The following is a 9,695-nucleotide window of genomic DNA, read 5'->3' as shown; positions in this document are numbered from 1 at the left end:
TGAGTATTCGTTATATAGGCCTAAGACGTGATCCAAGCAACATGATAAGGAAGAACGGAAAGCATGCCAATCTGTATGTTTGTTCTTCTCATCTCCTTGATCTTAGTTGATCTTCCTTTTCTTAGTCCATTTAATGTTTCATCTATGGAAACATGAGTGCCTCCTAATCTTATATGCCTTGAGATGATAGGCCAATGTACATATTTTTCGCATTTCCTACCTTTTCGTTTGTGTTTTTGTTTTCACATTTTTCCTTCCCACACTTGAAAGACTTTGGCCAACTTGTGCAATGAGAAAAGGGCATCATTGGATTTCATATGTTGCAAGTTCCAAGTTGCTACTGTTGGGGAATGTAGTAATTTCAAAAAAATTCCTACGCACACGCAAGATCATGGTGATGCATAGCAACGAGAGGGGAGAGTGCCGTCCATGTACCCTCGTAGACCGTGAGCGGAAGCGTTATGAAAACGCGGTTGATGTAGTCGTACGTCTTCATGATCCGACCGATCCAAGTACCGAACGCACGGCACCTCCGAGTTCAGCACACGTTCAGCTCGGTGACGTCCCACGAACTCACGATCCAGCAGAGCTTCGCGGGAGTGTTCCGTCAGCACGATGGTGTGATAACAGTGATGATGATGCTACCGACGCAGGGCTTCGCCTAAGCACCGCTACGATATGACCGAGGTGGATTATGGTGGAGGGGGGCACCGCACACGGCTAAAAGATCAACTGGTCAACTTGTGTCTATGGGGTGCCCCCTCCCCCGTATATAAAGGAGTGGAGGAGGGGGAGGGGCCGGCCCTCCTAGGCGCGCCCTAGGGGGAGTCCTACTCCCACCGGGAGTAGGGGGAGTAGGACTCCTACCCTTCCAAGAGTAGGAGTAAGAGAGAGGGAAGGAGGAGAGAGGGGAAGGAAAGGGGGGCGCCGCCCCCTCCTTGTCCAATTCGGACTAGAGGGGGAGGGGGCGCGCTGCCTGCCCTGGCCGCCCCTCCTCTTCTCCACTAAGGCCCAATAGGCCCATTACACTCCCCGGGGGGTTCCGGTAACCCCCCGGTACTCCGGTATTTGTCCGAACTTGCCCGGAACCCTTCCGAAGTCCAAACATAGTCATCCAATATATCGATCTTTATGTCTCGACCATTTAGAGACTCCTCGTCATGTCCATGATCATATCCGGGACTCCGAACTACCTTTGGTACATCAAAACACAAAAATTCATATTACCGATCGTCACCGAACGTTAAGCGTGTGGACCCTACGGGTTCGAGAACTATGTAGACATGACCGAGACACGTCTCCGGTCAATAACCAATAGCGGAACCTGGATGCTCATATTGGCTCCTACATATTCTACGAAGATCTTTATCGGTCAAACCGCATAACAACATATGTTGTTCCCTTTGTCATCGATATGTTACTTGCCCGAGATTCGATCGTCGGTATCTCAATACCTAGTTCAATATCGTTACCGGCAAGTCTCTTTACTCGTTCCGTAATACATCATCCCGCAAATAACTCATTAGTTGCATTGCTTGCAAGGCTTATTGTGATGTGCATTACCGAGAGGGCCCAGAGATACCTCTCCGACAATCGGAGTGACAAATCCTAATCTCGATCTATGCCAACTTAACAAGTACCATCGGAGACACCTATAGAGCACCTTTATAATCACCCAGTTACGTTGTGACGTTTGGTTGCACACAAAGTGTTCCTCCGGTATTCGGGAGTTGCATAATCTCATAGTCATAGGAACATGTATAAGTCATGAAGAAAGCAATAGCAATACACTAAACGATCGAATGCTAAGCTAACGGAATGGGTCAAGTCAATCACATCATTCTCTAATCATGTGATCCCGTTAATCAAATGACAACTCATGTCTATGGCTAGGAAACTTAACCATCTTAGATTCAACGAGCTAGTCAAGTAGAGGCATACTAGTGACACTCTGTTTGTCTATGTATTCACACATGTACTAAGTTTCCGGTTAATACAATTCTAGCATGAATAATAAACATTTATCATGATATAAGGAAATATAAATAACAAATTTATTATTGCCTCTAGGGCATATTTCTTTAGTCTCCCACTTGCACTAGAGTCAATAATCTAGTTCACATCGCCATGTGGTTTAACACCAATAGTTCACATCACTATGTGATTAATATCCATAGTTCACATCGCCATGTGGCCAACACTCAAAGGGTTTACTAGAGTCAGTAATCTAGTTCACATCGCCATGTGATTAACATCCAAAGAGTACTAAGGTGTGATCATGTTTTGCTTGTGAGAGAAGTTTAGTCAACGAGTCTGCCATATTCAGATCCGTATGTATTTTGCAAATTTCTATGTTAACAATGCGCTGCACGGAGCTACTCTAGCTAATTGCTCCCACTTTCAATATGTATCCAGATTGAAACTTAGATTCATCTGGATCAGTGTCAAAACTTGCATCGACGTAACCCTTTACGACGAACCTTTTGTCACCTCCATAATAGAGAAACATATCCTTATTCCACTAAGGATAATTTTGACCGCTGTCCAGTGATCTACTCCTAGATCACTATTGTACTCCCTTGCCAAACTCAGTGTAGGGTATACAATAGATCTGGTACACATCATGGCATACTTTATAGAACCTATGGCTGAGGCATAGGGAATGACTTTCATTCTCTTTCTATCTTCTGTCGTGGTCGGGCTTTGAGTCTTACTCAATTTCACACCTTGTAACACAGGCAAGAACTCTTTCTTTGACTGTTCCATTTTGAACTACTTCAAAATCTTGTCAAGGTATGTACTCACTGAAAAAACTTATCAAGCGTCTTGATCTATCTCTATAGATCTTGATGCTCAATATGTAAGCAGCTTCACCGAGGTCTCTCTTTGAAAAACTCCTTTCAAAAACTCCTTTATGCTTTCCAGAAAATTCTACATTATTTCCGATCAACAATATGTCATTCACATATACTTATCAGAAATGTTGTAGTGCTCCCACTCACTTTCTTGTAAATACAGGCTTCACCGAAAGTCTGTATAAAACTATATGCTTTGATCAACTCATCAAAGCGTATATTCCAACTCCGAGATGCTTGCACCAGTCCATAGATGGATCGCTGGAGCTTGCACATTTTGTTAGCACCTTTAGGATCGACAAAACCTTCTGGTTGCATCATATACGACTCTTCTTTAAGAAATCCATTAAGGAATGTAGTTTTGACATCCATTTGCCAGATTTCATAAAATGTGGCAATTTGCTAACATGATTCGGACAGACTTAAGCATCGCTACGAGTGAGAAAATCTCATCGTAGTCAACACCTTGAACTTTGTCAAAAACCTTTTTCGACAAGTCTAGCTTTGTAGATAGTAACACTACTATCAGCGTCCATCTTCCTCTTGAAGATCCATTTATTTTCTATGGCTTGCCAATCATCGGGCAAGAAAACCAAAGTCCACACTTTGTTCTCATACATGGATCCCATCTCAGATTTCATGGCCTCAAGCCATTTCGCGGAATCTGGGCTCATCATCGCTTCCTCATAGTTCGTAGGTTTGTCATGGTCAAGTAACATGACCTCCAGAACAGGATTACCGTACCACTCTGGTGCGGATGTCACTCTGGTTGACCTACGAGGTTCGGTAGTAACTTGATCTGAAGTTACATGATCATCATCATTATCTTCCTCACTAATTGGTGTAGGAGTCACAGGAACAGATTTCTGTGATGAACTACTTTCCAATAAGGGAGCAGGTACAGTTACCTCATCAAGTTCTACTTTCCTCCCACTCACTTCTTTCGAGAGAAACTCCTTCTCTAGAAAGGATCCATTCTTAGCAACGAATGTCTTGCCTTCGGATCATTGATAGAAGGTGTACCCAACTATCTGTTGGAAATATGCCCTAGAGGCAATAATAAAATGGTTATTATTATATTTCCTTGTTCATGATAATTGTCTATTGTTCATGCTATAATTGTGTTATCCCGAAATCGTAATACATGTGTGAATACATAGACCACAACATGTCCCTAGTGAGCCTCTAGTTGACTAGCTCGTTGATCAACAGATAGTCATGGTTTCCTGACTATGGACATTGGATGTCATTGATAACGGGATCACATCATTAGGAGAATGATGTGATGGACAAGACCCAATCCTAAGAATAGCACAAAGATCGTGTAGTTCGTTTGCTAGAGCATTTCCAAATGTCAAGTATCATTTCCTTAGACCATGAGATTGTGCAACTCCCGGATACCATAGGAGTGCTTTGGGTGTGCCAAACGTCACAACGTAACTGGGGCACTATAAAGGTGCACTACGGGTATCTCCGAAAGTGTCTGTTGGGTTGGCACGAATCGAGACTGGGATTTGTCACTCCGTATGACGGAGAGGTATCTCTGGGCCCACTCGATAATGCATCATCATAATGAGCTCAATGTGTCCAAGTGTTTGGTCACGGGATCATGCATTACGGTACGAGTAAAGTGACTTGCCGGTAACGAGATTGAACAAGGTATTGGGATACCGACGATCGAATCTCGGGCAAGTAACGTACCGATTGACAAAGGGAATTGTATACGGGATTGATTGAATCCTCGACATCGTGGTTCATCCGATGAGATCATCGTGGAACATGTGGGAGCCAACATGGGTATCCAGATCCCGCTGTTGGTTATTGACCGGAGAGTCGTCTCGGTCATGTCTGCATGTCTCCCGAACCCGTAGGGTCTACACACTTAAGGTTCGGTGACGCTAGGGTTGTAGAGATACTAGTATGCGGTAACCCGAAAGTTGTTCGGAGTCCCGGATGAGATCCCGGACATCACGAGGAGTTCCGGAATGGTCCGGAGGTGAAGAATTATATATAGGAAGTCCAGTTTCGGCCACCGGGAAAGTTTCGGGGGTCACTGGTATTGTACCGGGACCACCGGAAGGGTCCCGGGGGTCCACCTGGTGGGGCCACCTATCCCGGAGGGCCACGTGGGCTGAAGTGGGAGGGGAACCAGCCCTTGGTGGGCTGGTGCGCCCCCCTTGGGCCTCCCCCTGCGCCTAGGGTTGGAAACCCTAGGGGTGGGGGGCGCCCCACTTGGCTTGGGGGGGCAAGCCACCCCCTTGGCCGCCGCTTCCCCTTGGAGATTGCATCTCCTAGGGCTGGCGCCCCCAGGGGACCCTATATATAGAGGGGGGAGGGAGGGCAGCAACACCCAAGCCCTGGCGCCTCCCTCTCCCTCCCGTGACACATCTCCCTCCTCCCGCAGCGCTTGGCGAAGCCCTGTCGGAATCCCGCTACTTCCACCACCACGCCGTCGTGCTGCTAGATCTCCATCAACCTCTCCTTCCCCCTTGCTGGATCAAGAAGGAGGAGACGTCGCTGCTCCGTACGTGTGTTGAACACGGAGGTGCCGTCCGTCCGACGCTCGGCCATCGGTGATTTGGATCACGACGAGTACGACTCCATCAACCCCGTTCACTTGAACGCTTCCGCTCGTGATCTACAAGGGTATGTAGATGCACTCCTCTCTCGTTGCTAGATGACTCCATAGATTGATCTTGGTGATGCATAGAAATTTTTTAATTTCTGCAACGATCCCCTTCAGTGGCATCATGAGCTAGGTCTATGCGTAGTTTCTATGCACGAGTAGAACACAAACTTGTTGTGGGCGTAGATGTTGTCAATTTTCTTGCCACTACTAGTCTTATCTTGTTTCGGCGACATCGTGGGATGAAGCGGCCCGGACCGACCTTACACGTACGCTTACGTGAGACAGGTTCCACCGACTGACATGCACTAGTTGCATAAGGTGGCTAGCGGGTGTCTGTCTCTCCCACTTTAGTCGGAACGGATTCGATGAAAAGGGTCCTTATGAAGGGTAAATAGAAATTGGCATATCATGTTGTGGTTTTGGCGTAGGTAAGAAACGTTCTTGCTAAGAAACCTATAGCAGCCACGTAAAAACTTGCAACAACAATTAGAGGACGTCTAACTTGTTTTTGCAGCATATGCCTTGTGATGTGATATGGCCAAAAGGATGTGATGAATGAAATATATGTGATGTATGAGATTGATCATGTTCTTGTAATAGGAATCACAACTTGCATGTCGATGAGTATGACAACCGGCAGGTGCCATAGGAGTTGTCTTTATTTTTTGTATGACCTGCGTGTCACTGAATAACGCCATGTAAATTACTTTACTTTATTGCTAAACACGCTAGCCATAGAAGTAGAAGTAATCGTTGGCATGACAACTTCATGAAGACACGATGATGGAGATCATGGTGTCATGCCGGTGACGAAGATGATCATGGCGCCCGAAGATGGAGATCAAAGGAGCAAAATGATATTGGCCATATCATGTCACTATTTGATTGCATGTGATGTTTATCATGTTTTACATCTTATTTGCTTAGAACGACGGTAGCTTAAATAAGATGATCCCTCGCAATAATTTCAAGAAAGTGTTCCCCCTAACTGTGCACCGTTGCGAAGGTTCGTTGTTTCGAAGCACCACGTGATGATCGGGTGTGATAGATTCTAACGTTCAAATACAATGGGTGTAAGCCAGATTTACACACGCAATACACTTAGGTTGACTTGACGAGCCTAGCATGTACAGAAATGGCCTCGGAACACGGAAGACCGAAAGGTCGAGCATGAGTCGTATAGAAGATACGATCAACATGAAGATGTTCACCGATGTTGACTAGTCCGTCTCACGTGATGATCGGACACGGCCTAGTTGACTCGGATCATGTTTCACTTAGATGACTAGAGGGATGTCTATCTGAGTGGGAGTTCATTGAATAATTTGATTAGATGAACTTAATTATCATGAACTTAGTCTAAAATCTTTACAATATGTCTTGTAGATCAAATGGCTCACGCTAATGTTGCCCTCAACTTCAACGCGTTCCTAGAGAAAACCAAGCTGAAAGATGATAGCAGCAACTATACGGACTGGGTCCGGAACCTGAGGATCATCCTCGTAGCTGCCAAGAAAGGTTATGTCCTAGAAGCACCGCTAGGTGAAGCACCCATCCCAGAGAACCAAGAAGTTATGAACGCTTGGCAGCAGCGTGCTGATGATTACTCCCTCGTTCAGTGCGGCATGCTTTACAGCTTAGAACCGGGGCTCCAAAAGCGTTTTGAGCAACACGGAGCATATGAGATGTTCGAAGAGCTGAAAATGGTTTTCCAAGCTCACGCCCGGGTCGAGAGATATGAAGTCTCCGACAAGTTCTTCAGTTGTAAGATGGAGGAAAATAGTTCTGTCAGTGAGCACATACTCATAATGTCTGGGTTACACAACCGCTTGTCTCAGCTGGGAGTTAATTTCCCGGATGACGCGGTCATTGACAGAATCCTTCAGTCGCTTCCACCGAGCTACAAGAGCTTTGTGATGAACTTCAATATGCAGGGGATGGAAAAGACCATTCCTGAGGTATATTCAATGCTGAAATCAGCGGAGGTGGAGATCAAAAAGGAACATCAAGTGTTGATGGTGAATAAAACCACTAAGTTCAAGAAAGGCAAGGGTAAGAAGAACTTCAAGAAGGACGGCAAGGGAGTTGCCGCGCCCGGTAAGCCAGTTGCCGGGAAGAAGCCAAAGAATGGACCCAAGCCTGAGACTGAGTGCTTTTATTGCAAGGGAAGTGGTCACTGGAAGCGGAACTGCCCCAAGTACTTAGCGGACAAGAAGGCCGGCAACACCAAAGGTATATGTGATATACATGTTATTGATGTGTACCTTACCAGCACTCGTAGTAGCTCCTGGGTATTTGATACCGGTGCGGTTGCTCATATTTGTAACTCAAAGCAGGAGCTGCGGAATAAACGGAGACTGGCAAAGGACGAGGTGACGATGCGCGTCGGGAATGGTTCCAAGGTCGATGTGATCGCCGTCGGCATGCTACCTCTACATTTACCTACGGGATTAGTTTTAAACCTCAATAATTGTTATTTAGTGCCAGCTTTGAGCATGAACATTGTATCTGGATCTCGTTTAATGCGAGATGGCTACTCATTTAAATCCGAGAATAATGGTTGTTCTATTTATATGAGAGATATGTTTTATGGTCATGCCCCGCTGGTCAATGGTTTATTCTTAATGAATCTCGAACGTGATGTTACACATATTCATAGTGTGAATACCAAAAGATGTAAAGTTGATAACGATAGTCCCACATACTTGTGGCACTGCCGCCTTGGTCACATTGGTGTCAAGCACATGAAGAAGCTCCATGCTGATGGACTTTTAGAGTCTCTCGATTATGAATCATTTGACACATGTGAACCATGCCTCATGGGCAAAATGACCAAGACTCTGTTCTCCGGAACAATGGAGCGAGCAAGCAACTTATTAGAAATCATACATACTGATGTGTGCGGTCCAATGAGTGTTGAGGCTCGCGGAGGCTATCGTTATGTTCTCACTCTCACTGATGACTTGAGTAGATATGGTATGTCTACCTAATGAAACACAAGTCTGAGACCTTTGAAAAGTTCAAGGAATTTCAGAGTGAGGTTGAGAATCAACGTGACAGGAAAATAAAATTCTTACGATCAGATCGTGGGGGGGAATATTTGAGTCACGAATTTGGCACACACTTAAGGAAATGTGGAATAGTTTCACAACTCACGCCGCCTGGAACACCTCAGCGAAATGGTGTGTCCGAACGTCGTAATCGCACTCTATTGGATATGGTGCGATCTATGATGTCTCTTACCGATCTACCGCTCTCATTTTGGGGCTATGCTTTAGAGACTGCCGCATTCACTTTAAATAGGGCTCCGTCGAAATCCGTTGAGACGACACCGTATGAATTATGGTTTGGGAAGAAACCTAAGCTGTCGTTTCTAAAAGTTTGGGGATGCGATGCTTATGTCAAGAAACTTCAACCTGAAAAGCTCGAACCCAAGTCGGAAAAATGCGTCTTCATAGGGTACCCTAAGGAAACCATTGGGTATACCTTCTACCTCAGATCCGAAGGCAAGATCTTTGTTGCCAAGAATGGGTCCTTTCTGGAGAAAGAGTTTCTCTCGAAAGAAGTGAGTGGGAGGAAAGTGGAACTTGATGAGGTGATAGTCACCCCTTCCGAACCGGAAAGTAGCGCAGCGCGGGAAGATGTTCCTGTGGTGCCTGCACCGACTGGGGAGGAAGTTAATGATGATGATCATGAAGCTTCAGATCAAGTTACTGCTGAACTTCGTAGGTCCACAAGGACACGTTCCGCACCAGAGTGGTACGGCAACCCTGTCATGGAAATCATGTTGTTAGACAACGGTGAACCTTCGAACTATGAAGAAGCGATGGCGGGCCCGGATTCCAACAAATGGCTTGAAGCCATGCAATCCGAGATAGGATCCATGTATGAAAACGAAGTATGGACTTTGACTGACTTGCCCGATGATCGGCGAGCCATAGAAAATAAATGGATCTTTAAGAAGAAGACAGACGCGGATGGTAATGTGACCATCTATAAGGCTCGACTTGTCGCTAAGGGTTATCGACAAGTTCAAGGGGTTGACTACGATGAGACTTTCTCACCCGTAGCGAAGCTGAAGTCCGTCCGAATCATGTTAGCAATTGCCGCATTCTATGATTATGAGATATGGCAAATGGACGTCAAAACGGCATTCCTTAACGGCTTTCTTAAGGAAGAATTGTATATGATGCAGCCGGAAGGTTTTGTCG

Source organism: Triticum aestivum, chromosome 5D, assembly GCF_018294505.1.
Source record: "Triticum aestivum cultivar Chinese Spring chromosome 5D, IWGSC CS RefSeq v2.1, whole genome shotgun sequence".
Classification (NCBI taxonomy): Eukaryota; Viridiplantae; Streptophyta; class Magnoliopsida; order Poales; family Poaceae; genus Triticum; species Triticum aestivum.
Note: the sequence above shows the minus strand (reverse complement) of the source record.